General features: G+C 33.6%; 1 pseudogene; it reads left to right on the top strand.

Annotated features, from left to right (window-relative positions):
* The first annotated feature begins 106 nt into the window (after positions 1 to 106).
* LOC149579681 (UDP-glycosyltransferase 73C3-like) lies at positions 107 to 3449 on the top strand (annotated as a pseudogene).
* Positions 3450 to 13951: the final 10502 nt, after the last annotated feature.

The raw sequence follows: 13951 nt of genomic DNA, 5'->3' as shown, positions 1-13951 counted from the left end.
ATGGCTGTATATTAGAATTTATTAATCATAATACTCGTTGTTAATGATGATAGATCTGAATTGCGGTATTAAATATTCTTTAAAAGTTTCAATCTCGGATCTCGATATGGTAATCGACAAATTGCTGCCCAGTTTTGGTGCCAAACCACTTCGGTGTCATTGCACGAAATTTCTATGGAATATTAATGCAATTAATTTATTTTTGATATGTCGGCAAATCCTTCTTACTAAGGTTCTGGTCGAATTCAAACGGCAAAAAAAGATGTTGAGCCGCTCTGAGAAGCCTCACGTTGTGGCGGTGCCTTTTCCTGCACTTGGTCACGTTATCCCTTTCCTTGACTTCTGTAAGTTGCTGGCCTCGTATGGCCTTGCTGTCACTTGGGTCACCACTGCTGCAAATGCATCCTCTCTCAATCCCCAAATTGCCCACGCCATTTCCTCTGGCCTCGATATTCGCCTCGCAATCCTTCCTCCGCCACAAGTTGAAGGCTTGAGAAATGGCAGACATCCATAGGTCCAGTACTTCCATCCGCTTGCTTTGAAGGTGCAGTGAAAGTGGGCACCCGAGGTAAAATGGCAGACATCAGTGAAGATAAGCTTCTCCAATGGCTGGATTCTCAAAGCTCATGTTCAGTTGCTTATATTTCGTTTGGAAGCCGAATATTCCTAACCGAGGCCCGGATAAAGGCCTTGGCCGGTGGTGTGGAAGCTAGCGAACAGCCCTTGATCTGGGCTGTTGTTTCACAAGATGATACTCAGAGGCCGGATGGGCCTGTGCTGCAAAGCTGGGTGCACACAGGTGTGGTGTAGGTGACGTGTGGGCTGAGCGGAGGTGCAAATGGGACTATGTCATGTACTGGGCAGGCATGGTTATGGTGTAGGATCTCGTCCTAGACATAATCTGAGGTGTATGTTTTGGGGCTGTGTTGCGAGATGTTCCCTCCAACATAGTTGTGGTGTAGGCATGGTGTTCGATCCAGGCCGAGGTGTGATCTTGGGGCTGTGCTATGAGATGTTCCCTCTAGCATAGTTGTGGCATAGGCAAGGCGGGGAGCCGAGCTGAGGTGTATCCATGGAGGGTAAGTGCTGGTGCACATGATGGGTGACTTGGAGAGTCGACCTCCCTCAAGAGGGACGAAGAAGAGTAGTCCTTCCCTCTAGTCTCCGGATGAGATAGAGGTGACGCAAAGTTGTTAGGAGCAATGAAGTGTTGCTCTGCCATATTGTAACGTGGTGAGGTTTGGTGAGATGGCAAGGGTCCCTAACTTAGTGAAGCAGAGTAGCTGAGCCAATGTTGACAGCCTACCGTAGAGGTTGTCTGGAGTCTGAAAGTTGGGGAAGCGGAGTATCTAGTCCTGTGGTAGGAGGCAAAGTGGTTTGTCCGAGTAGGAGCATTGGGGCTTATGGTTAGCTGTATGGGGGATGTGTTGTGGAGCCAGATAATCGAGGGGGTGCGATATCGGTTAGGTGTGGCACCGGGTGCACATCCAGGGTGCTTGGTTGAGTGGGTTTGCATTGAGATTGGATCTCAATGGCCAAGGTGGTCTAGTATGGCAAATGGGATGTAGTGTTTCGAGTTAGGTTCATGGTGAGCCGAGTCATGAGGCAGATTTGTTTCAAGTATCGAAAGAGGTAGTCATTGGGCATGGCTCAAGGAGCTGAGTCATGAGGGGTGGCTAGGAACAATGGTTTGTGGTGCATGATTGAAAGGGGTGACACAGATGAGTGAAGTGGTTCAGAGGTGAAGCTACGGAGTGGTAACTGAGTTGGAAATGTAGTCCAGCGTCCAACAGGGTTGGGGGATCATGGAGCTAGGGTGTGGAACTCAAGTAGGTTGTGCAATGCAAAGGGGATTCGTGGATTGGGTGTGAGATTGCGTGGATGCATGAAGGGGTTGGTTTGAGTGGACTAGGTGTACGAGAACAAGAGGTTCACCAATGAGACATGTAGACATAGACCTGGGGTCGAGGAAGTTGGGGCTTAGTGTTTGGATCCAATGTTTGGCTAAGGCAGTCAACAGTTCCATGGGGAACAAGGGTTGCGCTTCAAGGGTTCAATGGGGAGCTAGGGAGACCAACAAGAGGTGGAATGTCGTGGAGACATGGTCATGTTAGGATAGCATGAGAAGTTGGATTGGAGGACTTTGGGTAGTTCAGAGAGGTGCCATGGGGGTGTCGAGTATATCGTGGAGGTGTGCGAATGAGCCAGGAAGTTCAGAGAGGTACCGTGGAGGTGTCAAGTATACTCTAGGAGTATGCGTATTGAGCTAGAAGGTTCAAAGAGGTGCCAAGGTGGTGTTAAGTATACTTGGGAATTATGCATATGAGCTAGGGAGTACTCATGGGGTCTAAGTCAGCTAGTGTGGATGCAGTGTTTAGCGAGGGAGTCAGGGTGGTTCTCGATGTAGAGGTGCAGTGTTGGACTCAGGGAGTCGACAAAGTTGAACAAGGGGAGCTGTGGTAGTTCTATGCATTCCAAGAGTGGTGTTGATGATCAAGGAGGATTAGGAGGTGGTCAAGAGACTCGGGGAGTTGAGATCGCTTGTGGCCAATGTCAGAGTATGGTGGTCTTATGGGGACATCGTGGCGAAGATATCATGAGGGTTGAGTAGGGGTTCAACATGGAGGTTGAACAGGGGTAGAGCTAAGCGCTCAAGGATGCGTGTGTGGAGCATTGAAGGAAGAGAACCAGTGTAAGGGTGGTTCGACATACGCTTCTATTTCGCAGGAGTGTATGTTTAGGTAGTCAGGTGTGTGGGCACTTGATGAAGTTAAGGGGAGGCGTAGTATGGGTGAACAAAAATGGTTGCACCATACAGTGGGTCAAGAGTAGGGATCGCCAGTGCCGCACAGAGTTGGAGATTCTAAGGGAGAAGGCTTAACCTAGGCATAAGCTAAAATCTAGCCTCGTGACATGGGCCATCAAGGTGTCCCTAGAGCTCGAACTCACGACATCGGAGCTGGCTCACAGGTATCTTCTCAAGGGGTTCGAGGAGTGAACAAAGAATAGAGGGTTGGTCATATGGGGCTGGGTGCCACAACTGCTTATTCTCTCCCACCCATCTATGGAGGCTTTCATGAGTCACTGCAGGTGGAATTCTATGCTTGAAAGTGTAGCTATGGGAGTCCCGTTGATCACATGGCCAATGATTGTAGATCAACACTTCAATTCTAAACTTGTCATGGAATCTGGAGTTGGAATCCAAATGTGTGAGCATATAAATGGAATTCCAGAAAAGGAACGAGTGGAGGAGGGGATTGCACAAGGGAAAACAGATGAAGAGAGAGGCAGGGAAGTTGAAGGACATGGCGAGAAAGGCTGTTGCATGTGGAGGATCTTCAAACACAAACATTCAAGATTTTATGTGTGACATTCGTATGTTGCACATGGCAAAAACTGATGCGGGGAAAGGATCTTCAAATGCCCTAGAAGATGTGTTTTTTAAATAATTTAAAGCTATTGTCAATTGTGTAGGCGTACTTGATCAAACTTAGCAAGGGACATAGGCTCTAGCTATTGTTTCAATTTAGATCTCATGAGTTATTGAATGTCTTTTTAACCAAATAGCAATAGCACAAGGGTGTGCAATAGATACGTACCTAGCAATAAAGCAATAGATACGTTGTAGTTATGCGTAATGGATATTGGTCAAATTTGTTGAATTTTTTTAATTTTAAAAAATATTTATTTTAAAAATTTGTATTTTTTTAAAAATTAATTTGATTTAAGTATTTGTATTAATGAAGGTATAATTTTTTTTTGAATACACTTTGTGTTTAATCTCAATTTTGATAAATATTTATAAATAAAACTCATTAAAAGTAATCATTCAAATATGAGATCTTGTAAGAATACTATATGTACAAAATTGAATACTTTATAATATGAATGCTGAGATTGTGTGATGTCTATGGTATTTTTTGTAGCTGTACATTTCTTTGTTTCGATGTTATTTTTTTGGCAATCATTGAAGTACACAATCCAATTGATCATATTGGCAATCAATCTTACTAAATATTGATTGTTCAATAAATGGAAAGATCAAAATATTTGTTGGGCAGCATGTTTAATGAGGAATTCTTCAAATTCAACCTTCTTAAATGAAGTTTACATAACATTGTGTACAACACCATAATTGTGTATTTGTGTTTCTGCAAAGATTGTGTGCAAATTTTTGATATCAATGTTTTAGATCATACTCCATGATCCATCACTAGGATGAGAGAGTGTAAGAATGCTCCAATGATGGATCATGGAGTATGATCCAAAATGTTCATGTCAAAAATTTGCACACAATCTTTCCAAAAATACAAATGCACATTTCATGGATTGTGGAAATCTCCTACCTTATGTAATGTCCCAACTAGTAGGGTTAGTATGGGACAAGTAATGGTGGAAAAAATGTTTGGTAAAAACAAATCAAAATGTTTATCCATTAGTTGGTGAATTTATATATTTAACATAACGTTCTCCACCAAGATTATCTTGGATCATGTTATGACATTCATAATGAATGCCCTCCACCAAGTTTACACTTGGATCTTTCTATGACATTCACAATGAATGCCCTCCACCAAGTTTACACTTGGATCATTCTATGACATCCGTAATGAATACCCTCCACCAAGCTTACAATTGGATCAAATTATAACATTCACATAGAATGTCCTCCACCAAACATAGTTTGGATCGTATTATGACATTCATTATGAATGCCCTCCACCAAGTATAACTTGGATCATAAGAATTATATCCATTCAATGTTTCATAAGTCTATTATGATTTACAACAATATATTAATTATTTACTCAATGAATCATTTGTAATCTAAAACAATATATAAATTATTTATTCTTACGAACTATATGTTTCACACACATATAATCTTTCATATATCAATGTAAGAAATTTTCAATGTCTCATAATAATACGAGGGTAACTATATCATATATCTTACCTTAGTAAAACTATACCCTAATACAACAATAATGCATGTAATCCTTAATACCACCTTGAGCCTCTTGTCAACACGTGGAAGGCGTCTATGTTCTTTCCCTTTTATAATATTAGGTTCTGCGATAATCTGGCTGCCGTCACCTCTTGTCCCAATTGCTTTGCTAGAGTACGATGCTTAAAATACGTGTGTTACTTTCTCTATGAATCCATCTCCCTCACCTGGGCACTGGCTACGGTGCAACATATTTGCACCGGGCTGGGCCCACTAACGAGTTTACATATCCATGTCATGCCATGTTAAGTATAACAGCATGAATAAATGCTCTGTACTTCACTGTTTGTTGTACTTCACCGTAACAAACGTGATTATCAAAGCAGTTTGGTGACATATTTGCCTTTTGCTTAAAAGTGGTTTGCCTTAATAAAAATTTAAAAATTTTGCACAGTAAAAGTTCTGAGCAAGAGGACTTAAATAATACTTACGTAGAATTAATTTTTAGAAGTTAGTTTTATTTTTTTAATTTAGTTCTACGTAAGTATTATTTAAGTCCTCTTGCTCAGAACTTTTACTGTGCAAAATTTTTAAATTTTTATTAAGGAAAACCACTTTTAAGCAAAAGGCAAATATGTCACCAAACTGCTTTGATAATCGCATTTGTTACGGTGAAGTACAACAAACGGTGAAGTACAGAGCATTTATTCATGCTGTTATACTTAACATGGCATGACATGGATATGTAAACTCGTTAGTGGGCCCGGCCCGGTGCAAATATGTTGCACCGTAGCTGGTGCCCCTCACCTGATGTGTCCTCCACGTGTCTGACTTGTCCCACTCACTGTCTTCCTTCAATGCTCATTGTTGCGTAAGCTTCCACTGATTATCTCCTTTGCAACACGTGGTTCGATGATCTTACAATGCTTTTACAGACGGTAATTAAAATGCTTTTGGATGCCACATACACCTTTATGTACTCATAGTTACATACATATATTGTTGTCCTCCTTCCAAAGTGAATAGCTCTCTCCCTCTTTATATTTCATCCCTTCTATTGTCATAGGTCGTGACCCCTCGACTCGTGAACCATTAACTATTTAATAATTATTTGGCATGTTAGTTGAGAGGGATAAAGTATCATTTGATATTATTATTATAATTATGGACTTTTATCAATGGCAATATATATTATTAATATTCTCTTTTCTAGCATCACCTATAGGTAATAAATCAACACAATATATTTTATACATTCATATTGTGTTAATGCAAATGGTTGATATTTAGAAAGGATTAATGAGGTACACTAGTTTATTAATAACAAAGTGAATGCATATATTTGTATTAAAAATAATATTTACATTAGTCATATGTCATTATTGGGCTATGACACCTTCGACACCATAGTTTCCAAAAAGATATATGTTTAGTATAATTTATAAATTTTGGAGATATCAAGGGTGATATTCTAATTGCCCATGTCACTCATATAGCCTTGAGACAGAGTGACAACAATATGGACATTTGTACATGAAGTAAAAATGAAAATGGATATTGTCCATCTCAAGTCCATAATTAATAAGTTTGGTGGATAGTATTAGTTTAGTAGAGTTTTAAAATCCATCATTAAATATTGAAAATAATTTTTAAATATAAGAGTTAAATTTTGAAATAGTACATAAAGTGCAAGGTCATGTGAATATAAAAATAAATGATGCCATATTTTTCCAAACAATCAATATTTAGTGCAAGTTCTAGTTTTTGGAGATATATAGGGTGATTTTGTAGTTGTACATGAGACTCTTATAGCCACAAGAAATAGTTATAGCAACATGGAATGCCATGTTTTTAGTTGGAAGACATCATTATAACAATACAAAATCCACCACATTGAGAGAAATGAGATTGTGTGTAATGGTATTCTTCCAACATAGACAAATAATAATTATGTAAAGTTTTACTAGGTTTTAAAATTAAAGTTAGGCAATTTGTTTTTACCAAGAAGCACACTAAACAAAGTTGTGTTATTGATTTTATGCATATGTCTCCACTTGATACTGATGACCTATTGAAATCCATCTTTAAATATTGAAACCAATTTTTTTATTGAAGAGTATAATTTTGAAATAATTTATAAAGTGGAAGCTCATCTTCTAATTAAAATTTTAAGAGACATACTTCTCTTTGAACTTTTAAGAAACATACTTCCCCAATCTATCCAAGACTACATCCACAAGGATCAATTACCTCTGTGTGTGTGTGTGTGTGTGTGTGTATATATATATATATACATGTATGTATGTATATATATGTGTGTCTGTATGTATGTATGTATGTATATATGTATACACACACACACACACACATACACACACACACACACACACACACATATATATACATATATATATATATATATGTATATATGTATATACATATACATATGCATATACATATATATATGTATATGCATATACATATATATATGTATATGCATATACATATATATATGTATATGCATATACATATATATATGTATATGCATATACATATATATATGTATATATATATATATATATATATATATATATATATACATACACACACACACACACACACACACACACACACACATATATATGTATGTATATGTGTGTGTGTATATATATGTATTTATATGTATATATGTACATATGTATGTATGCATGCATGGATGTGTGTGTGTGTGTGTGTTCGTTCACAATTCATCTAGGTCGACCAAGAAATTACATTTTATAAGGTAAAAAAATGTAATACAAAATATAAAATATAGTTCACAACACCAGGAAACTCCAACTAACTGTAGAACATGAACAAATAGATCTAAGAGAACTCTACCAAAAATAATTATCTATCAAGATGCAAACCCATAAAAAGATGAAGCATGATTCCAAGAATGTGTCATGAAGCTTGCTAGAGTGAATGAGAAAACTCATAAAGATACAAAAAGAAATACAAAGAATGAATTGAACAAGACTAAAAAATATATTTTTGGTTATTGCAAGATTTATAAGATCCAAGGATGCTCCTACATTAAAAGAAGAAAAGAAAGGAAGAATAACATGATGAGGATACGTTAAACTATCCTCGAGAATGCTTAACAATATTTCCAAGGATTGGAGGCAATAGTCTACAACACAATGGTAACTTGTGAGCCTATCATATGGTAGGTCTTGGGTTCGAGTCTAATCAAGCTTAACACAAAATTATAATTAATTTCAACAAATAATAAAAACTAATCTTTGTTATGATAGTTAGTTTTTGTATAGCCCACAAGGCTTTTTATGTTGATACTTTATGGACTAGTTCTATGTTGAGAGAGAATTTTGGGACCAGAAATATGTATAATGATGAAATTACCATAGTTATTAGTAGTAGTAATTTTAGAAACATCTTAATTTGAGGGGTTTTTTATATTAAGGAAGGGGGTTGGTTAGTTTGTTGGTAATGACTTTTGGTTGATTTTTAGCTCTTTTTTGTTTTGGGTCAGCTCCCATTTTGGCTATTTTTTTAATATAAAAAACTAATCTAAGATTTAACCCATTTCCTATCAAAAAATAAAATAAAATAAATTCCAAGGATTGGGGAAGAATTCCAAAGTCTAATTATCTCTAAGCTTGTTAGTTTTATTACTTTCCTTATGTATACTCTATTTTATTTTTATGATAGTTTTAAAATTGAGCCCACATTCTTGGTTATCACAACATAGTTACTATTTTCATACTCTATTTTATTTTTATGATAGTTTTAAACTTGAGCTGAGTTTCTTAGTTATCACAACATAGTAACTATTTGACAAGCTATTGCAACTTTAAGAGGTTTAACTCTGAGAGTTTTTATAGTAGTTTGAAAAACATAAAATATTTTAGGTGTTTCATGATGATAAACTCTGACACTATTAACGTTATTGGCAGCAATGATAGGTAATATTTGAAAATGTTTGTTGTTGTTTTTCTATTAATTTTTTGGTTGGGTTTTTTTTTTGTTTTTTTTGTTTTGGTTTTCTCTTGGTTGTAATGGCCTTGAGTATGGATTATAAAATTGTTTTTTAGTTTCTGTTATGTTGTAATGAGATTAGAGCTCTCTCTATGTAAATAAAAAAGTTCAATTTGATAAATATTTTAAAATAATTTCTATATGTGTGGTCTTCTTCACATACTACCTTAGCATATTCATCATAACCAAGAGGCTTGAATGTCTTAACAAAAAAATTACACAAGTAGATTTGGATACCTTTATTAAATTATTCTTATGCCCTTGTTTACTTATATCCACCACGAACACTATACACCTATTAAGATGATTGGCTATCAACCGAAATCCTCTATACCTAATAATGTTTGTGCAATCACATTACAAATTGATTATTTTGTACCTTACATATTCTTCACATAAAAGCAAGCTCTTTTACATACCAATATAAGTTTTATTTTCTTTAATAATATGTGAAAAATGGCTAGGCCATGAAAGTAGTACACATAATAAACCATGTCTACATAGTATATACAAGATGATATGTTGATATTCAAATGGATAAAGGATGATCTATGAATTACAAGCATCATCTTATAAAGCCTTATTTCCCATAAAACTAATTTATGAGACTATAAATTCACATGACTAATATATTAACTATTTTAAAGGAAAAAACTAACTTAAAATTAAATTTATTAATGTAAATCTGCAAAACATATTATTTACATTTATTCAAGAAATTGATAATGCTTTCTAATACATGCCAACACCATGTTACAAAATTGTTATTTTGGAATAGATTTATAGACTAAACTCTAATGTCATGTCCTCATTTTAAGATAAAATTTTGATAATAATTAGATATTACAATGTTATTAAATAATTAATTATAATAAAATTATATTAAAACTAATACTAAAATATAAAAATATTAAATAATAATTATTTAATCTATATTATATCAATGAATTAATATTTAATGTGATATAGGCAAGAGCCTACAACACAATGGTAAATTGTGAGCTTCTTATCGAAGAGGTCTTGGGTTCGAATCTACTCAAGCTTAATAAATAATAATAATAATTAATCACAACACATAATAATTAATCTTGGCTTTGGCCTTTTACTAATAAAAAAAAGAATTTTTTTTTACTATGATCTTTTAATTAATTAGAAAATAATAAAATTACAATGAATAAATAAACAAATTAAATTAAATACAAGAGACAATATTGTAGAAAGTATGTTAACTCTCTAAATAGAATTTAATAATAAATAATAATAAATAAAAATGAGTAAGTAAATAAATAATATAACATAGAATAATATAAATTAACTAAATCTAATGAAAAGTCAAGAATTATGTAATAAATAGACATGACTCCTTTAAATTAAGATATAAAAGGGAGGAGATTTTATTTTAGAGAGAAGAAAAAAGAAGAGAAGAAGAGGGGAGTTCAAAAAATAAAAATGGAAGAGGAAAGTAATCTGAAGAAAATAAGGAAGCGACTTTCTAAAAAGGTATCAATGATATTGAAAGGATGGGAACCTTTGAAAGGGTCATAATTATGAATAGTTGTGACTCTTCAAAAATATTTTGATTATAAAGTATTGAGACTTTCCCAAAGGATTTTAGTTATGAAGTGTTGTGACTTTTCGAAAGGATTATAACTATGAAGTGTTGTAACTTTTCACAGGATTTGTATTATGAATGGTTGTGACTCTTGGAAAAGAAGAAACAAAAAAACTACATATGTTTTGTCATTTCCTTATAATTAGATAAGGAAGAATTTTGGAAAGTATATATAGAGTTGAGATAATTCTGGAAGGAATAATTCATTGAAGAGCCAACTAAAGATAGAGCCACATGGACCAAGAAAAGAAAAAAATAAGAAAGGTATGTTCATGGATTATATTGGTTTAATTATATTTATGAATTTATTTATATTAATGCAACATGCTTGTAGATAATATTGTGTTAACCTATGGGGTTGGCACCATGGATATTAATGAGACTCGAACCATGGAGCATGTGAGATATTAAGATCTCCATTGTCTACCATGGCTAAGAATCAATCCGAACTCAAAGCAAGGAGCATGTGAGATGTTAAGATCTCTATTATCCGCCATGGCCAAGAATTAATATTGAAGCAAGGAGCATGGAGATATTAAGATCTCCATTATCTATCGTGACCGATAATCGATGTGCCAGAATATTATGCTGTTGTCAACATATACATATGTAAGTAGCCTTGGATAGAGGATGCTCGTCCAAGAAGAATATTAAGGGATGTGCTCCCAGGAAGACGACAAGGTAGTTATGAGCTAGGAAGCTCGACTTTGAGACATCCTTAATATTGGGGTTAACTTAGAGGGTAGAATAATATAGTTAGTTTTTTTATTGTTGTGATTCTAACCATTATTTTGCAAGAATTACTTGTCCCAAACTAACCCTAATAGTGGGGACATTAGAGTGGTATTAGAGCATAATCTTGCCATCCTATAGGGTCAAAGAGGATCTAGAAAAATAATTTATATGAAAGACTAATATAAAAAGTTAATGACTAATAGAAAGCATTCAAACATATGCATGATAGCAACCTCAAAATTTGGACTAAAAGAAATATCCTCATTTTAAGATATTTTTTTAAAATAATAATTAGATAATATAATGTTATTAAATAATTAATTATAATAAATTTATATTAAAACTAATATTAAAATATTAAAAGTATTAAATAATAATTATTTAATCTATATTATCAATAAAATAATATTTAGTGTGATATTTTAAATAATTAGAAAATAATAAAATTACAATGAATAAATAAAGAAATAATATTAAATACAAGAGACAATATTGTAGAAAGTATGCTAACTTTCTAAATATAATTTAATAATAAATAATAATAAACACAAATGAGTAAGTAAATAAATAATATAACAAAGAATAATATAAATTAACTAAATATAATGAAAATTCAAGAGATATTTAATAAATAGACATGATTCCTTCAAATTAAGATATAAAAGGGAGGATATTTTATTTTAGAAAGAAGAAAAAAGAAGAGAAGAAGAGGGGAGTTCAAAAAGGAAAAATGGAAGGGGAAAGTGATATGAAGAAAATAAGGAAGTGACTTTGTAAAAAGATATCAATGACATTGAAAGGATGCAAACCTTTGAAAGGGTCATAATTATGAATAGTTGTGACTCTTCAAAAATATTTTGATTATAAAGTATTGAAACTTTTCCAAAGGATTTTTGTCATGCCTAACCACTACTACTATTTTTCTGCTTATTAGGACTTAGTTGTTATTAAGTTTCTTTCAGCTTGATACATTGATTAAATAGTCAGAACTTGGTTATATTCTGTTTAGCAGAACATGAAACTTTTGTTGAATATGTATTCAGTATCAGTATTACTCTATTCAGATTTGACAGATGACTTATGATTTTAATTTATTTGTTTATTTTTAATACTATCAAGGTTTAATATTTTTTATAGTTATTATAATTATGTTAAATTGAGAGGTTTTATATACCTGACATTTCTGGTTGCAAAAATTAGATTGCTTGGCAAGATTAAATGTTTAAAAGTTCTTAATTTAAATTAAAGTTTTAAGGTTTGAAAACTTGCATATAGAAATATATGATGTTAGGGTATCAAATTTTTTCCTAAGGTTGAACTTTACATTGTGTGTGTGTGTATATATATATATATATATATATATATATATTGTTAAAAGATCAATTATTTTCCTTGGAGGTGAATTTGGCATAATATGTATGCAAATGATGTAGAAAGGGTTTAAATATCTCTAATTTCTTCTCACCCTAAGTTGGTTTTGATTCATGACTTTAGTTCACTTATTTTTATTAAGGGTTTAATCAATCACAGTTGGTAGAGCATACACATTATTTTGTTTGATTAATGGGTTTCGAATGCTTAAAAAAAGGTAAAATTTGCATTGTTTAAAAAACCAAAAATGGCGGTGGCAATGAGACTACTGTATACACGACTCTATGATGTGTGTTGTGTATTGAATGCATGTTTATCATGAAATAACGTACTGAAGGTTTTGCCAGCCATTACATTTGTGAATTAAGTTTGCTGCGGTAGCTATGCTGAGAATTGGTCTTTTTGCACTGCTTGGTAGAACACTTGTGTTATGTTGCTAAAGAGTCAGCATTATTAAGGGTTTTGGTTGGAAGGAGATACTTTCTTATGAGGATAAATGCGGTTAAGTTGCTCATAGCGAGATATTCTGTTGCATTTCATTCGGTTTCATTTGTGCCAAGGTTGCATGCGAGTTATTTTTTTTAGTTACAACATTTGGGAAGTGTGGTTTTGATTTGGCATCTGGGGCTTTCACATCAAGTTTCATTGCAGAGCTTTGTGTTGAGCATTTTTTGTCTGCTGAATCTCATGTAGGGGCATTTTCTAACCCTACTCTCTTATTGCTGTTTATACTGCATTTGATTTTGAAATATATGAATAATATAGTTTTTTCAGATTTAAACGGTTCATATCGACACCTGAGCCTAGAAGTATGCAAGGTTTGACATGTATACTGTTGAATTTTGTATATTCCCATACTTAAGTGTGGATATGGAGATGTTGCTTTAATAACAAAGTTTGCATTTGGGTTTTTGCTTCATATTATGGAAATGTGTAGCAACATGTTGTTATCGATTACTATAGAGACAAGCTTAGTGTGTACCATACCTCTGTGTTAATTATTGTAAGTTATTTTGCCAAACAAATTGCATGAATCTATGGGCACAATCATAAATCCCTAATGATTTATACAAATTGGGCAGGGTATTAGATCATACAGATTAGATGAAACTTAGTCATGATCGTTATGTTAAATTGCTATTTAAAGTTAAAAAGAATAGTCATTGTGTTAAACACATAATCATGGAAACTGTGACTCAAGCATTATGTCAAACAATTTGCAGGTAACTGTGCGCAAAAGCTTTAAT

The sequence above is a fragment of the Cupressus sempervirens genome, chromosome 1, assembly GCF_028749045.1.
Source record: "Cupressus sempervirens isolate cs-2001-9-10 chromosome 1, ASM2874904v1, whole genome shotgun sequence".
Taxonomy (NCBI): domain Eukaryota; kingdom Viridiplantae; phylum Streptophyta; class Pinopsida; order Cupressales; family Cupressaceae; genus Cupressus; species Cupressus sempervirens.
This window is presented reverse-complemented; position numbering and strand designations above follow the sequence as displayed.